Here is an 18,824-nt window from a genome sequence, read left to right on the forward strand (position 1 = left end):
TTTTTTATTTAATTAGTTTCAGGTGCACAAGACAAAGCAAAACTTAGACATTTATCATTTATATCCCTCACACTGTGTGAACCCCCCTCCCCCCATCCACTATCCCTCTGTACGTTCCCAAAACCTCTCACCTTCCCCTTATCCCCACCCCCCCGCCCCTCTAGCAACCCTCTGTTTTTCCTCCATGTTTCCAAAACTGTTTCTGATTAGTTCATTCACTTATTCTTTTCTTTAGATTCCGCATATAAGTGAGATCATATGGTATTTGTCTTTCTCTTTCTGACTTATTTCACTTAACATAATGTTCTCTAGGTCCATCCATGTTGTTGCAAATGGTAAGATTTCTTTCTTCTTTATGGCTGCGTAATACTCCATTGTATAAATGTACCACAGTTTCTTAATCCAGTCATCTACTGATGGGCATTTCGGTTGTTTCCAGGTCTTGGCTATTGTATATAGTGCTGCAATAAACATAGGAGTGCATAAAGATTTTTGAATTGGAGTTTTGGATTTCTCCGGATAGATACCTAGGAGTGGGATTGCTGGATCATAAGGTAGTTCCATTTTCATGATTTTGAGATATCTCCAAACTGTTTTCCATAGTGGCTGCACCAATCTGCATTCCCACCAACAGTGCACCAGCGTTCCCTTTTCTCCGCATCCACGCCAGCACTTGTTGTTTGTTGATTTATTGATGATAGCCATTTTGACTGGGGTGAGGTGGTAGCTCATTGTGGTTTTTATTTGCATTTCTCTAATGGTTAGTGAGGTTGAACATTTCTTCATATGTCTGTTTGCCATCTGTGTGTCCTTTTAGAAAAATGTCTCTTCATGTCCTCTGCCCATTTTTTAATTGGGTTGTTTGTTTTTTGGAGTTGAGTTGAGTGAGTTTTTTTTATAAATTTGTGATATTAACCCCTTATCAGATATATCATTGGCAAATATCTTTTCCCAATCAGTAGGATCCCTTTTTGTTTTATTGATGGTTTCCTTTGCTGTGAAAAAGCTTTTTAGTTTGATGTAATCCCACATGTTTATTTTCCTCTTACTTCCCTCGCGCGAGGGGATATATCAGTAAAAATCTTACTCCGGGTAATGTCTGTGAAGTTTCTTCCTATATTTTCTTCTAGGAATTTTATGGTTTCAGATCTTACATTTAAATCTTTAAGCCATTTTGAATTTATTTTTGTATGTGGTGTAAGGAGGTGATCCAGCTTCATCTTTTTGCATGAAATATACCACAATTTCTTAATACAGTCAACTACCAATGGGCATTTCGGTGTTTCCATGTCTTGGCTATTGTGTATAGTGCTGCAATAAACATAGGGGTGCGTAAATTTTTTTTGAATTAGAGTTTTGGATTTCTCCAGATAGATACCTAGGAGTGGGATGGCTGGATCATAAGGTACTTCCATTTTCAGATTTTTGAGATACCTCCATACTGTTTTCCATAGTGGCTGCACCAATCTGCAATCCCACCAACAGTGCACAAGGGTTCCCTTTTCTCCACATCCTCACCAGCACTTGTTTGTTGATTTATTGATGATAGCCATTTTGACTGGGGTGAAGTGGTATCTCATTGTGGTTTTTATTTGCATTTCTCTAATGATTAGTGAGGTTGAGCATTTTTTCATATGTCAATTTGCCATCTGTATGTCCTCTTTAGAAAAATGTCTCTTCATGTCCTCTGCCCATTTTTTAATTGGGTTGTTTTGTTTTTTTGGAGTTGAGTTGAGTGAGTTTGTTATAAATTTGGGATATTAACCCCTTATCGGATATATTATTGGCAAATATCTTCTCCCATTCAGTAGGATCCCTGTTTGTTTTATTGATGGTTTCCTTTGCTGTGAAAAAACTTTTTAGTTTCATGTAGTCCCACATGTTTATTTTTTCTCTTACTTCCCATGCCTGAGGGGATATATCAGTAAAAATCTTACTCCAGGCAATGTCATAAAATTTTTTCCTATATTTTATTTTAAGAATTTTATGGTTTCAGATCTTACATTTGAGTCTTTAATCCATTTTGAATTTATTCTTGTATATGGTGTAAGGAGGGGGTCCAGCTTCGTTTTTTTGTTTGTTTGTTTGTTTGTTTTTGCATGTGTCTGTCCAGGTTTCTCAGCACAATTTATTGAATAGACTGTCTTTACCCCACTGTAAATTCTTGCTTCCACTGTCATAGATTAAATGACCATATAGGCATGAATTTATTTCTGGGCTCTCTATTCTGTTCCATTAATCTATGTGTCTGTTTTTATGCCAGGTCCATGCTGTTTTTAATACTGTAACCTTGTAGTATAATTTGATATCAGGTATCGTTGTACCTCCCACTTTGTTCTTATTTCTCAAGATTGCCAAGGCTATCTGGGGTCATTTATGTTTCCATATAAATTTTAGGATTATATGTTCTATTTCTGTGAAAAATGTCCTTCGTAGTTTGAAGGGAATTGCGTTGAATCTGTATATTGCCTTAGGCAGTATGGACATTTTAAATATATTAATTCTTCCTATCCATGAGCATGGTATGTGTTTCCATCTACTTGTCTCCTCTTTAATTTCTCTCTTCAGTGTCTTATAATTTTCTGAGTATGGATCTTTTACTTCTTTGGTTAAATTTATTCCCAGTTATTTTATAGTCTTTGAAACAATTGTAAATGGGATTGATTTCTTAATTTATCCTTCTGATATTTTATTACTGGTATATACAAATGCAACTGATTTCTGAATATTAGTTTTGCATCCTGCTACTTTACTAAATTCATTTATCAGTTCTAATTTTTTTTGGTGGAGTCTTTAGGGTTCTCTCTATATAGTATCATGTCATCTGCATATAATGACAATTTTACTTCCTCCTTACCAATATGGATGCCTTTTACTTCTTTTTCTTGTCTGATTGCTGTGGCTAGAACTTCCAGCACTATGTTGGATAGAAGTGGAGAAAGTGGGGAACCTTGCCTTGTTTCTGATTTTAAGGGGAATGGTTTTAGCTTTTCCCCATTGAGTATGACGTTAGCTGTAGGTATATCATATATGGCCTTTATCATGTTGAGATATGGTCCCTTTATTCCCACTTTCTGAAGAGTATTTATCATAAATTGCTGCTAGATTTTGTCAAATGCTTTTTCTGCATCTATTGATATGATCAGATGATTTTTATTTTTCATTTTATTAATGTGGTGTATCACATTAATTGATTTGCAGATGTTGAACCACCCCTTGCATTCCAGGAATGAATCCCACTTGATCATGGTGTATGATCTTTTTAATGTATTGCTGAATTCTGTTCACTAATATTTTGTTAAGGATTTTTGCATCTGTGTTCATTAGAGATATTGGCCTGTAGTTTTCTTTCTTTTTTTCTTTTTTTTTTTTTCTTCTTTTTGTAGTATCTTTGTCTGATTTTGGGATCAGGGTGATAGTGGCCATGTAAAATGTATTTGGTAGCCATCCTTTCTTCCTGAATTTTTTGGAATAGCTTGAGGCGAATAGGTGATAATTCTTTTTTGAATGTTATGTAAAATTCACCTGTAAAGCCATCTGGTCCAGGGCTTTTGTTTGCTGGCAGTTTATTGATTACTGATTCAATTTCCCTGGTGGTAATCACTCTATTCAGGTTTTCTGTTTCTTCTTGAGTTAGCTTTGGAAGGTTGTATGCTTCTAGAAAATTGTCCATTTCTTCCAGGTTGTCTAATTTGTTGGCATATAGTTGCTCATAGTAATTTCTTAAAATTTTTTGTATTTCTGTGGTGTCTGTTGTCACTTCTCCTCTTTCATTTCTGATTTTATTAATTTGGGTCCTCTCTCTCTCTCTTTTTGATGAGTCTGGCTAAAGGTTTGTTGATTTTGTTTAATTTCTCTAAAAACCAACTCTTGGATTCATTGATCTTTTGTGTTATTTTTCTGGTTTCTATTTCATTTATTTCTGCTCTGATCTTTATTATCTCCTTCCTTGTACTCCCTTTGGGCTTATTTTGCTGTTCTTTTCCTAGATCCCTTAAGTGTGAAGATAAACTGTTGATTAGTGATTTTTCTTGTCTCTTCAGGTAGGCCTGCATTGCTATGAATTTCCCTCTTAGGACCACTTTCACTGCATCCCATAGATTTTGGGTCATTGTGTTTTTATTTTCGTTTGTCTCGAGATATCTTTTGATTTCTTCCTTGATCTCATGGTTGACCCATTCATTATTTAGTAACATGTTATTCAGCCTCCATGAATTTGTGTGTCTTCCATTTTTTTCCCTGTAGTTGATTTCTAATTTCATAGCACTGTGGTCAGAGAAGACAATTGGTATGATTTCAATTTTCTTAAATTTATCAAGACTTGTTTTGTGGCCTAACATGTGGTCTATCTTGGAAAATGTTCCATGTGTGCTTGAGAAGAACGTGTATTCTGCAGCTTCGGGGTAAAATGCTCTGAAAATATCGATTAAATCCAAGTGGTCCAATGTATCATTTAAGGCTGTTGTTTCCATATTGATTTTCTGTCTGGAAAACCTGTCCCTTGTTGTCAGAGGTGTGTTGAAGTCCCCTACTATGATAGTGTTACTGTTGATCTCTGTCTTTATGTCAGTCAATATCTGTTTTATATATTTAGGTGCTCCTATGATGGGTGCATAAATGTTTACTAGGGTTATGTCCTCTTGTTGGGTCGATCCCTTTATTATTGTATAGTGCCCATCGTTGTCTTTTAATATGTTCTTCATTTTAAAGTCTATTTTGTCAGACATAAGTATTGCAGCTCCAGCGTTTTTCTCATTTCCATTTGCATGACATATCTTACTCCAACCTTTTACTTTCAGCCTGTGTGTGTCTTTTGATCTGAGGTGAGTCTCTTGTATACAGCATATACAAGGGTGTTGCTTTCTTATCCACTCACCATCCTATGTCTTTTGATTGAAGCATTTAATCCATTTACATTTATAGTGATTATTAATAGGTACATAGTTAGTGCCATCTTTTTATTTGTAGTTAGGTCGGTTTCATCTTCTGTTTACAGAAGCCCTTCTAATATTTCCTGCAGTGCTGGCTTGGTGGTAATAAATTCCTTTAGCTTATTCTTTTCTGGGAAGCTCTTTATCTCTCCTTCAATTTTAAATGTAGCCTTGCTGGATAAAGCAATCTAGGTTGTAGGCCTTTGTTTTCCATCACTTTGAATACCTCCTGGCCTTCAATGTTTCTGCAGAAAAGTCATTTGATAGTCTTATGGGAGTTCCCTTGTATGTAACTCGCTGTCTTTCTCTTGCTGCTTTTAGGATTCTCTCTTTGACTTTAACCTTTGCCATTTTAACTATAATGTGTCTTGGTGTGAACCTGTTTGGGTATATCCTGGTTGGAACTCTCTGCACTTCCTGGGCTTGTATGTCAGTTTCCTTCACCAGATTAGGGAAGTTTTCGGACATTATTACTTCAAGTATGTTTTTGATCCATTGGTCCCTCTCTTCACCTTCTGGTATTCCTATGATGCGCATGTTGTTGCACTTGATGTTATCCCAGAAGTCTCTTAAACCATTTTCATCGTTTTTTATTCTTTTTTCTTTTTGTTGTTCTGTTTGGGTGATCTCTGCTAAGTTGTCTTCTAAGTCGCTGATATGATCCTCTGCTTCATCTAACCTGATGTTAATTCCTTCAAGTGAGTTCTTTATTTCGGTAATTGTGTTCTTTAGTTCTAACTGCTTGTTCATTATGATTTCTCTGTCCTTTATGTCATCACCAAGCTCCTTAAACATTCTTATCATCAGTGTTCTGAACTCTGTCTTTGATAGGTTGGTTACCTCTATTTCATTTTGTTCCAATTCTGGAGGTTTCTTCTGTTCTTTTATTTGTGACATGTTTCTTTGTTTCCCCATTCTGGCTTACTCTCTGTGTTTGCTTTGATATATTAGGTAGATCCCCTAGGGTTCTTGGTTTTTGCTGGGTTATCTTATGTAGTATGCAACCTTTATATTTGACTTGCACTACTTCGTTATTCTCTTGTGCGTGTGCTCCAAAGGTCACTCTTGTGTTGTGTATATTGTCCTGTTAAAGTTGATCTTTAATTGCTTTTGGCTTGTCAATATGTGGGATTGATTCCTAGGCTGACTAGTTGTGAGACTTGACTCTGCCCACAGTGGTTGTTCTGCTGCATGAGGGTTGACCGCTCAAGTGAGGCTTGGCCCCTATGGGCTCTTGTGCCTGTAGAGAATTCCTTCTGGGTGTGTTACTTGTAGGTCAAACCCGGTAGTACTCTGGTTTAGTCTGGAGTTGGCCTCTGGGTGTGTTGAATCTTGTGCCCCTTAAGCTGGACCCTGGTAGGGCAATTTCAGAACAAAGCAAATCACCAAGAAGAACAACAACAATAACAAAGAAAAAACCAAATACACTTACATGTAAAAACAACTAATAACCCACACTCAGCACAGGTAGTGGGGGTAGTATTGGGAGAGTGCGAAGAGGGGCCCAGGTATGGTGTTTACTTCTTTTGTCCGACCTAGAGCCCAGCTAAAAGTCTCAGCTGAGGTTACTGCATCAAATGCTGGATATGCTGCTCTCTCAGCTGTGGGACACAGGGAAAGAGCCCACCTCCTGGCTCTTGTGGTCTATATTCTGTCCTGGGACCCCCTGTGTCTCTGCAACTGCAGATGCAGCCACCTCTCCACTCCGCTCCCTTCCCTCTTCCCCTGCTCACCCAATTTGCCCACCTTCAAGTAATCCTTGTACGAGTCTCTTAGCTGTTCTGTGTGATGAGCAGAGAGTTCTTTGATGGGTTATAGATGTTCAATTTGTTGTAAGTTCTGGAGGAGAACTCAAGAAGACCACCTCGCTGCCACTATTCCTATGATGTCACTCCCTTATCCTTCATTTGTTAATGTGCTGTATCATATTAATTGATTTCTTGATATTGAACTAAACCTACATCACAGGAATAAATCCCACATGATCATTTTAATGTGTTTGTGAATATTTTGTTAAGGATTTTTCCATGTATATTGTTCAGAAATATTGACTTGTAATATTCATTTTTGTAGTGTCTTTGGTTTTCATATTGGAGTAATGTTAGCCTCATAAAATAAGTTTGAGAACTTTCCCTCCTCTTCAGTTTTTTGTAATAGTTTGAGAAGAGTAGAGATTAACTCTTCTTTGAATGTATGCTAAAATTCACCTTTGAAGCCACCTGATCCTCTACTTTGTTGGGAGTTTTTTGATAACTGTTGAATTTTGTTACTAGTTATAAGTCTGTTCAGATTTTCTGTTTGTTCCTGATACAGTCTTGAAATTTTACGTTTCTATGAATTTATCCATTTCTTCCAGTTTGTTCAATTTGTTGGCATATATTTGTTTGTAGTATTTTCTCACAAGATTTTGTATTTCTGTGGTGTTGGATGTCACTTTTTTTTCATTTCTGATTTTATTTATTGTTGACCTCCTTTTTTTTTCTGGATGAGTCTGGATAAAAGTTTATCAATTTTGTTTATCTTTTCAAAGAACCAGCTCCTGTTTTATTGATCTTTTTAATTGTGTGTGTTTTTTTGTGTGTTTTTTTTTTTGTCTCTGTGTATTTTCACTCTGAAATTTACTTATTTCCTTTTGTTTCTTCTTCTTTGTAACTACTTTACATGTAAGGTGAGATTGTTTACTTGAGATTTTTGTTTGTTTGTTTTTTGAGTTAGGACTATGTTCTATGAATTTCCCTGATTAGAGCTAGTTTAGGTATGTCCCATGGACTTTGGGTCGTGTTCTCATTTTCATTTGTCTCATAGTATCTTTTGATTCCCTCCTTTATCTCATTATTAACTCATTCTTTGTTTAGTAGTATGTTGTTTAGCCTCCACATATTTGTATGTTTTTCAGTTTTCCCATGTAATTGATTCTAGTTTCATACATTTATGATCAGAGCAGATGCTTAATATGGTAAACCTTCTTAAATGTAATGAAACTTGTTTTGTGGCCTAGAATGTTATCTCTTCTGAAAAACATTCCATGTGACCTCAAAAAGAACATATATTATGCTATGTGGGGGTGAAATAATCAGTAAAGATTTATTAAGTCCTTTCTTACGGCATAGTAGTATACCATTGTGTATATATACTACATCTTTTATCCAATCATCTATCAAAGGACACTTTGGTTGTTTCCATGTCTTGGCTACCATAAAAAATGCTGCAATGAACATCAGAGTACATATATATTTACAGGTAAATGTTTTCAGATTTTTTGGTAGATACCCAAGAGAGGGATTGCTGGGTCATATGGTAATACTGTTCTTAATATTTTGAGAAATCTTCACATTGCCTTCCCTAGTGGCTTTAACAATCTACATTCCCACCAACAGTGCATGAAGGTTCCTTTTCCCCCACAGCCTCTCCAACACTTATTATTATTTGTCTTGTTGATGGTAGCCATTCAAATTGGTGTGAGGTGATAGCTCATTGTAGTTTTGATTTTCATTCTATAATAGCTAGTGAAGTTGAACATTTTGTCATATAGCTCTTGGTCATTTGTATGTCTTGTTGGGAGAAGTTTCTGTTCATGTCCTCTGCCCATTTTTTAATAGGATTGTTTGTCTTTTTTGTTGTCAAGTTGTATTTGTGACAACATGGATGGCTCTTGAGATTATTATGCTAAGTAAAATAAGTCAGACAGAAAAAGTCAAGAACCATATGACTTCACTCATATGTATATAAAACTTAAGGCAACAAAGGAACAAGACAAACAAATAAAGAAACAAAATCTACTTCCGGAAAAATGGCGGCATGAGGTGAGCCTCTGTAAAGCTCCCCTGGAATTTACAAACAATTGAACAACAAAAGCTCCACGGGGGACTCCCTGCACAGCGGACAGGCGGGACAAGGAGGCCCACTGCCGACTGGGGTCACCTACAGGTGGGAGGTTCGCGCAGGTGGAGGCAGGAGGAAAGGGAGAAGTGCGCAGAGACGGAGCTCCGCGGGCGCAAGACGCAGACCTCGCTCAGTGCGCCGAGCTCGCTGCTTCCCGGAACTACCGCAGCTGCGGGAGATCGGACTGCTAGGGCTCCATCAGGGCTCCACAGGGCTGAGGGGACAGCATATAACACGGCTGAACCCAACGCTCACGGCAGAGACCTCGGAGAAAAGACTGAGGAAAAAGGCTGAAAATGGTGGTTTAAGCCCGCACTGCCGAGCAGAGAACCGAGCCTTAGGCACTGAGACTAGCCGCCCCCTCCCTCCCCTCCCAGAGCTCGCCCCGCCCCCACCTGCCCGGTGCTAGAAGCGAAACAGTAGCAGTGTCAGATCAAAACAACAGAAAATTTGCTGTTTTGAGATCTGTGGACCGCAAACACAAATTCACAGCCCAACTAGTTCCAGCAAAGGGGAGAGAGCTGTGGAAGCAGGACCAGCTGTGGTGGTGGTCGCCGCCATTGCTCTGGGCCACCTCTCACAACTCACCCCGCCCCTGACCCCACCTATCTGGGCGGATCCCTGCAGGAGTAAACAGAACTGCTGAAATATACGAGCTCTGAATCAGGAGCTGGAAGAGCTTTGGAACATCAAAAGCTCTCCGCATACCTACCGGGACACTGCGCCCTGTGACCTAGACGAACTATTAATAGAAGAGAAGCCCGTCTCCCAGGGAATCCCCCCATTGCGTGAGAAGTTGGAATAGTACAGAGAAAACATAGCACTACTGTGTGGGAGAAGGAAAATAAGTTGCAGTTGGAGAAATAATAAAACATTCTACCAACAAGTACTGGCAAACAAAAGAAAGACCGCTTTCTATCAACCTGTTGCAGAAGTCACTCCTGTAGATGTCTAGGAAGAGAAATAGTAAACCAGTAATGGCCATGAATAACCAAGGCAACAAGATAGCTCAGAAAGAAAGTGAAAAATCTCCAGAGAAGGCACTTAAAGATACAGAAATATGTGACTTAAATGACAGACAATTCAAGATTGCAGTTCTGAAAAAACTCAACGAGATACAAGAAAACACAGATAGGCAGTTAAATGAACTCAGAAACTCAATCAAAGAACAGTATGAGCATTTTACGAAAGAGATTGAAATCTTAAAAAAGAACCAAATAGAATTTCTGGAGATTAAGAACACAATAGAAGAAATTAAGAATGAAATAACCAGCTTACGTAGTAGAGTTGACCAGATGGAGCAAAGAATCAGTGACATCGAAGATAGAAACCTGGAAATGACACAAATAGAAGAAGAAAGAGACTTGAGACTTAAAAGAAATGAAAGAACTCTACAAGAACTTTCTGACTCCATCAGAAAGAGCAATATAAGAATAATGGGCATACCAGAAGGAGAAGAAAGAGAGAAGGGAACAGAGAATATATTCAAACAAATTGTCGATGAGAACTTCCCAAATTTGTGGACAGAACTGGACCCTCGAATCCAAGAAGCAAATAGAACACCTAGTTACCTCAATCCCAACAGACCTTCTCCAAGGCACATTGTATTGAAGCTGTCTAAAATCAACGACAAAGAAAGAATCCTCAAGGCAGCCAGGGAAAAGAAGACGGTAACTTACAAAGGAAAGCCCATTAGATTATCATCAGATTTTTCAGCAGAAACTCTACAAGCCAGGAGGGAGTGGAACCAAATATTCAAACTATTGAAAGAGAGAAACCATGAGCCAAGAATAATATATCCAGCAAAGATATCCTTCAGATATGAAGGAGGAATAAAGACCTTTCCAGACATACAAAAGCTGAGGGAATTTTCTAATACACGACCTGCACTACAAGAAATACTAAAGGAGGCTATTCGACCACCATCAACAGGGTCAATTTGTGGCAACCTAAACTCAAAAAGGGGGAGAGTAAAGGCCTGAACCGGAATATGGGAATGGAGAGAGTAAGCGTGCTGAAGAAAATGGAATACTCTAAATATCAAACTTTCTTTTACATAAACTTAAGGGTAACCACTCAAAATAAATCCAGAATTGAAATATATACTGAAATAAAAGAAGAAACAGAGGGAAACATCATAGAATACCACCACACAGAAATAATAGACAACAACAAAAAGGCAAAGAAACAATGGAGACACAGCCTTACCAGAAAACTAAAGATAGAATGACAGGAAATCCTCACATATCAATAATCACCCTAAATGTAAATGGACTGAACTCACCAATAAAAAGGCACAGAGTAGCAGATTGGATCAAAAAACTAAACCCAACCATATGCTGTCTCCAAGAGACACATCTCAGCTACAAGGACAAGCATAGACTCAAAGTGAAAGGGTGGAAATTGACACTCCAAGCAAATGGTACCCAGAGAAAATCAGGTGTAGCCATAATGATATCAGATGAAACAGACTTCAAGGTGAAAAAGATAACAAGAGACAAAGATGGACATTTCATAATGGTGAAGGGCACTGTACAACAAGAAGACATAACAGTCATCAATATTTATGCCCCCAATCAGGGAGCACCGAAATACACCAAGCAACTACTAACAGAACTAAAGGGAGAAATTGACCAAAACACAATTATACTAGGGGACTTAAATACATCATTGACAGCTATGGATAGATCATCCAAACAGAAAATAAATAACGAAATAGTAGCCCTAAATGACACATTAGATGAAATGGACATAATTGACATTTATAGAGCACTTCATCCTAAAACATCAGACTATACATTCTTTTCTAGTGTACATGGAACATTCTCAAGGATAGACCATATATTGGGACATAAAATCAGTCTCAACAAATTTAAGAAGATTGAAATCATACCATGCATATTCTCTGATCACAAGGCTTTGAAATTGGATATCAACTGTAAAAAGAAAGCGGGAAAAAACACAAATACATGGAGACTAAACAACATACTTTTAAAGAAGGACTGGGTCAAAGAAGAAATTAGAGGAGAGATCAAAAGATACATAGAAACAAATGACAATGAAAATACATCCTACCAAAATTTTGGGATGCAGCGAAAGCAGTTTTAAGAGGGAAATTTATCTCATTACAGGCCTATCTCAAGAAACAAGAAAACTCCCAAATAAATAACCTCATGTTACACCTTAAAGAACTAGAAAAAGAAGAACAAGTAAAACCCAAGGTCAGCAGAAGAAAGGAAATAACAAAAATTAGAGCAGAACTAAATGAAATAGAGAACAAAAAGACAATAGAAAAATTAATATGACAAAGAGCTGGTTCTTTGAAAAGATTAACAAAATTGACAAACGTTTGGCTAGACTTACTAAGATAAAAGAGAGAAGACACTGATTAACAAAATCAGAAACGTAAAAGGGGAAGTTATCACGGACACCACAGAAATACAAAGGATCATCCAAGAATACTATGAAGGACTATATGCCACCAAATTCAACAACCTAGAAGAAATGGACAAGTTCTTAGAAACATATAGCCTTCCAAGGCTGAACCATGAAGAACTGGAAAATCTAAACAGACCGATCACCAGTAACGAAATTGAATCAGTCATCCAAAACCTTCCCAAAAGCAAACGTCCAGGACCACATGGCTTCACTAGTGAATTCTACCAAACCTTCAAAGAGGATCTAATACCAATTCTGCACAAACTCTTCCAAAAAATTGAAGAAGAGACAGTACTCCCTAACTCATTTTATGAGGCCAACATTACCCTGATACCAAAACCTGGTAAGGACAGCACAAAAAAAGAAAACTACAGACCAATATCTCTAATGAATACAGATGCAAAAATCCTAAATAAAATTCTAGCAAATCGAATACAACAATGCATTAAAAAGATTATTCATCACGACCAAGTGGGGTTCATCCCCGGGCACAAAGATGGTTCAACATACGAAAATCCATCAATGTGATACATCACATAAACAAAATAAAGGACAAAAATCATATGATTATATCAATTGATGCAGAAAAAGCATTTAACAAGATACAACATCCATTTATGATTAAAACACTTAATAAAATGGGTATAGAAGGAAAATATCTTAACATAATAAAGGCCATATATGACAAGCCCTCTGCTAATCTCATAATTAATGGAGAAAAACTGAAGCCCTTTGCTCTACGTTCAGGAACACGACAGGGATGTCCCCTATCACCTCTGCTTTTCAACATAGTGTTGGAAGTCCTTGCCAGAGCAATCAGGCAAGAGAAAGAAATAAAAGGCATCCAAATTGGGAATGAAGAAGTTAAATTATCACTCTTTGCAGATGACATGATGCTATATATAGAAAACCCTAAAGACTCCACCAAAAAGCTATTAGAAACAATCAACGAATACAGTAAAGTTGCCGGCTACAAAATCAACGCACAAAAGTCCATTGCCTTCCTATATACTAACAATGAAATCTCAGAAAAGAAATACAAAAACAATTCCTTTTGCAATTGCAGCAAAAAGAATAAAATACCTAGGAATAAACTTAACCAAGGATGTGAAAGACCTATATGCTGAAAACTATAAGACATTTTTGAAAGAAATTGAAGAAGACACAAAGAAATGGAAAGACATTCCGTGCTCATGGATTGGAAGAATCAACATAGTTAAAATGGCCATATTACCCAAAGCAATATACAGATTCAATGCAATCCCCATCAAAATCCCAATGGCATATTTTAAAGAAATAGAACAAAAAATCATCAGATTTGTTTGGAACCAAAAAAGACCCCGAATAGCCAAAGCAATCTTAAGGAAAAAGAACAATAATGGAGGTATCACACTTCCTGACTTTGGCTTGTACTACAGGGCTACAATAATCAAAACGGCATGGTATTGGCAGAAAAACAGACACATAAACCAATGAGATAGAACTGAAAACCCAGAAATAAAACCACATAAATATGGACAGATAATTTTTGACAAAGAAGCTAAAAACATACAATGGACGAAAGACAGCCTCTTCAATAAATGGTGCTGGGAGAATTGGATAGCCACGTGCAAAAGAATGAAACTGGACTGCTATTTGTCACCATGTACCAAAGTTAATTCAAAATGGATCAAAGACTTAAGCATAAGACCTGACACAATAAACTGCATAGAAGAAAACATAGGTACTAAACTTATGGACCTTGGGTTCAAAGAGCATTTTATGAACTTGACTCCAAAGGCAATGGAAGTAAAAGCTAAAATAAACAAATGGGACTATATGAAACTTAAAAGCTTCTGCACAGCAAAAGAAACCATTGACAAAATAAAGAGGCCACCAACTGAATGGGAGAAGATTTTTGCAAACAGTGCCTCCGATAAGGGGCTAGTATCCAGAATATACAAGGAACTCATGCAACTCAACAACAAAAAAACAAACAACCCAATTGAAAAATGGGCAGAGGACTTGAAGAGACATTTCTCCAAAGAGGACATACAAATGGCAAATAGACATATGAAAAAATGCTCAACATCACTAATCATCAGAGAAATGCAAATCAAAACCACAATGAGATATCACCTCACCCCAGTCAGAATGGCTATCATCAACAAGACAAATAATAACAAATGTTGGAGAGGCTGTGGAGAAAAAGGAACCCTCATACACTGTTGGTGGGAAAGCCTACTGGTACAGCCGTTATGGAAGGCAGTGTGGAGGTTTCTCAAAGAATTACGAATAGAATTGCCATATGACCCAGCAATCCCTCTTCTGGGTATCTACCCAAAAAATCTGAAAACATTTAGAGATAAAGACATGTGTGCTCCAATGTTCATTGCAGCTTTGTTTACGGTGGCCAAGACATGGAAACAACCAAAATGTCCTTCGATAGATGAATGGATAAAGAAGTTGTGGTATATATACACAATGGAATACTATTCGGCAGTAAGAAAAGATGATATAGGAACATTTGTGACAACATGGATGGATCTTGAGAGAGTAATGCTGAGCAAAACAAGTCAGACAGAAAAAGCAGAGAACCATGGGATTTCACTGATATGTGGTATATAAACCAAAAACAACAAAAGAACAAGACAAACAAATGAGAAACAGAAACTCATAGACACAGACAATAGTTTAGTGGTTGCCAGAGGGTAAGGGGGGCGGGGGTTGGGGGGTGGGAGATGAGGGTAAGGGGGATCGAATATATGGTGATGGAAGGAGAACTGACTCTGGGTGATGAACACACAATGGGATTTATAGATGATGTAATACAGAATTGTACACCTGAAATCTATGTAATTTTACTAACAATTGTCACCCCAATAAATTTAATAAAAAAATAAATAAAAAAAAGAGGAAAGGAGATTTAACAGACATTTCCTATATCCCTTCTCACAGTTAAATGCCATTTGAAAAGGGAGGTGTTAAGAAGTGGAAAATTTCATTAGTTTTATAAAAGTTTACAGAGGATAATTAACTTTTATTCCATGAAAGAGTCAGAAATGTGAACAATGCAGGGAGAAGTAGGGTAAATCCAAACACACAGGATGGATTTTGGATAAGAAACCATACCTTCCTTAGTGAATTTTGAAAGGAATTTGTAATCTCCTTTTCTTTCTTTAAATAATCTGTATTTATTTTTCTTGTTGGAGAAAATAGTTTTGTGGAGGTGAAACGTGCAGGAGAGTATCTGGGATTCCAGAGCTAAGGGACTGGCAGGAAAAGGAAGATGTGAGAGAAAATGAGAAAAGGGGGAAAGGAAGTAAGAAACAAAGAAGAAGCTTTCCCAGAAGAGATTACTAGGTCAAGATCAAAGGTCATTTAGTTTGGTGGCTAATACTTCAAACTACAAATGATTGTATTAGGTAGAAATTTTAGTCATTTTTCCTTCTCTTTCTCCTTTTCTTTCTTGTCATCACTACCTTCATGTTATGAAAGTAAAAATACCCCAAAAAACTTACATATGAAGAACTTGCATGCAACATAATGTAAATTTCATAGACTTGTTCAATAAATGTTTGCTATTATTACAAACAAAAAGAACAGTGATTGACTGGAGAATTACTGTATTTTGCCACGTATAATGGGCATTTTATGCCCACATTTGTGAGGGAAAAATAAGGATGTTCATTATACGTGGATAGTACTAATTCCATATCTATATAAATGTTTTTAATTCTTTTATTTATGTTTAAGATTTAAAAGTGTAACTCTAGAAATAAATAATGACATCCATATGCAAAATAATACACTGGAATACAATAATAGGTTTTGTTGAACTTATGATGAACTTGCAATGATGAAGAGTTCTTGGTCTTTTATAATGCGTAAATGCCATAAATTTGTTACAGGCACATACAATTTCTTGTACCTTGTATTTGTTCTCGTATTTTGTAATTATTTGTTACATAAAATTTCTTGTACCATAATATGTTAAAAAATAAATGCTAAAATTCCTTTATAATACAAAAAATAAGTACCTAAATGTAGACAAGTAAAATTTTGAATTAAAAAATTAAAATGAAAGATTTTTTTCTCTGAAAGTCTGGGCCAAAAACCTGGGTGCACATTATACACGAGAGCGTGTTATACACGGCAAAATATGGTATTTCAAATTGGAAAGTTCTTGCTGAGATGTGGTGAGATAGATGCCTAAATTCTCCACTTTTTAATAAATTCAACTCTAAATCCGAATTCTATGTGATTTTATTAGCTAAGTAGGGAATGTTAAACTAAAAAATCTTAACTTCCATGGCTAAAAGTCTTTTTGTAAGTAATGGTTTGTTGAGCCAAAAATGCTAGCCAAAAGACCAGTCTTGGGCATGGAGTCTAAACCACCAGCAGCATGGCTGTGTAGGAAAGCCAACCTGTCCATCATCCCAGAGTTTTACAAGCATTTTTTATACATCAAGTAAGGAGAAGGAGGAAGAAGGAGGTAGTCTGAAAGAATTTACATGAGATATTGGTAAAAGGGTGGGGGGAGCTGCAGCAGGGCCAGCTCTAAGCTAGCAGAGTTCACATAATGTCTGCTCCTGTGGGTTAGCTGAGGCAGCAGTCCTGAAAGCCCACGTATAAACACGTGGAGCCTCCTGGAATTAGATGGGGCCTGGCGAAAATAATCTGCAGAAATAGCCACCTGGAAATTAATCCAAAATTCCAACAGGCAAAAAGGGATGTGAGAAATCTTTTGTTAACTGGTCAGCAGGCATTAACAGGCTAGCAGTGCTGTCTCTTTCTCTCATTCTCTGGCTTTTGTAATTCAATTTAGAACATCTCAGAATTTTCTCCTTGTCAGGAAGAAGAATGTGTTTAGTTTTGAAAGCCATAATCCCATCCTTCTCCCATGTGAGTTTTGTCAGAAAAAATTGTGAGTTCAAGATGGGGGTGGGGGGGAATCCCACTGTCTAAGGTAACAGTCCTAGTCAAATACTGCGTGTCTTAAAAAACGTGTTTATTTCTTATAGTTCTGGAAATTGGAAAGTCCTGACTTGGTTCTTGTGAGGAAGAAAGAGGCTGGTTGCAGAAGGCTGTGTTTGTTGTGTCCTCAAATGACAGAAGTAGAATGAGGAGGCAAGCTCTCTCAGTATTCCTATAAGGACACTAATCCCATTCAGGAAGGTTTTATCCTCACAACCTCATCTAATCCTAATTACCTTCCAAAGAACTCATCTCCTAATGACATTACATTAAGGGGTAAGGTTTCAACACATGAATTTGGGAGGGGACACAAACACTCAGTCTATAAGAGCAAATTTCATTGATTTTGAGCTATCTTACAACTCTTTCACATGTAGAAAACTGATAATAGTGCAAATCATTTTCATCCACAGAAGTACAAATGGTGTCCAATGGAATGGAATTGATCATTACTGTGGAAATTGAAAGTTTAAAGAAAATCTGTTTCTAAATTTATTTCAGCATTCCAGATTGTCTATAAATATGTGGTACTTTGAATTTTCTTTTGAACCAATGGCAACACCTCACTGGTTGCTACATTACTTCATGAATTAAATAATCTTTGACACATATTCATTTCTGTTTGTACAAAAGTCATAATTTTACCTTTTTTAAAGTATCTTTTATCAATTTGGTAACAATTGAGGCATATACACCAGTGGCAGAAACAAAATGTCAGCTTTGTGGCTGATAAATGTAAATTGCAGGACATGGTTTGGATCTGAAGTTGGCATGGATGGGCTTTCTCTACACCTTTTCCCCACATCTAGGCCTGGAACCAAGTAAACACACTCACCTGGCAGCTCTGTGAAGGCACAGGTGCTCCCAAAAACCGTCAATGCAAAGGGCTAAGGGAGATCACAGAAGCTGAGCATTAATGCCACCCAAAAGAGAAACATGGGTCAAAGAAGGTAAACTCTTACTGACTTACTCAAATGGCAAAGAAAAGAGTGAATGAGGGCTGGATAATTCCCAATAATTCCAAGAGGCACTTGTGAGTAAAACAGGAAGAGGAAATGTCCTCTTAAAAAGTAGTGTTATAAAAATTTTGTACTCGTATTTCTTTTTTTTTTAACTAAAATTAACCTTTTAAATTCCAACATGACAGTTATATGAAAAATCATTTATGATAGCATCCTTGCTTCCTTTTCTTCTAGAAATTTCTGGGGAAACAGCTGCTATCTCCTCTCCCTCATACTATCTTCCTCTCTTTTTCTAAGTCTCCCAGTTCTCCAGAAGAAACTACAAATACTTCCAGAGTCTTCAGAGACACACTTGTCCGCTACACTGAAAATGATTTTATGAGGGCATGCATGTGTCATATTGCTCTGTACACTTATGTATTTAATAGTATAATAGAAATCTTGTGAGAATTAGTTTCACTTCCCCTCCCTAAGCTTTTATATTTCGTTTCATATTTCACCTACCCACAGTTAATTTAAGGACTGCAGGGAGCTGAGGCTATTTGGTAGTAGTTGAAACCATTTGGTTCCAGCCACCTGAATTCAGAAAGTGGCTTCTCAAATGGAACAATTGGATCTTGTCCATGATGCATGTTTCCTGAAAATTTTATTGTTG

The 18,824-nt window shown here is 37.1% G+C and overlaps 1 protein-coding gene across 2 annotated transcripts in view; it reads right to left on the bottom strand.

The window, feature by feature from the left end:
- Nucleotides 1-253: 253 nt before the first annotated feature.
- LOC109439184 (uncharacterized) overlaps nt 254-18,824 on the bottom strand; it is a 140,038-nt gene continuing 121,467 nt past the window's right edge. The window contains exon 4 of one of the 2 annotated variants that reach the window (XM_074332588.1): nt 254-710. The gene's annotated coding sequence lies outside the window, so the exon portion shown is untranslated. The remainder of the gene's footprint in view (nt 711-18,824) is intronic. The other variant, XR_012496487.1, reaches the window with a different exon arrangement.

The sequence above is a fragment of the Rhinolophus sinicus genome, linkage group LG05 (assembly GCF_036562045.2).
Source record: "Rhinolophus sinicus isolate RSC01 linkage group LG05, ASM3656204v1, whole genome shotgun sequence".
In the NCBI taxonomy this organism is placed as follows: domain Eukaryota; kingdom Metazoa; phylum Chordata; class Mammalia; order Chiroptera; family Rhinolophidae; genus Rhinolophus; species Rhinolophus sinicus.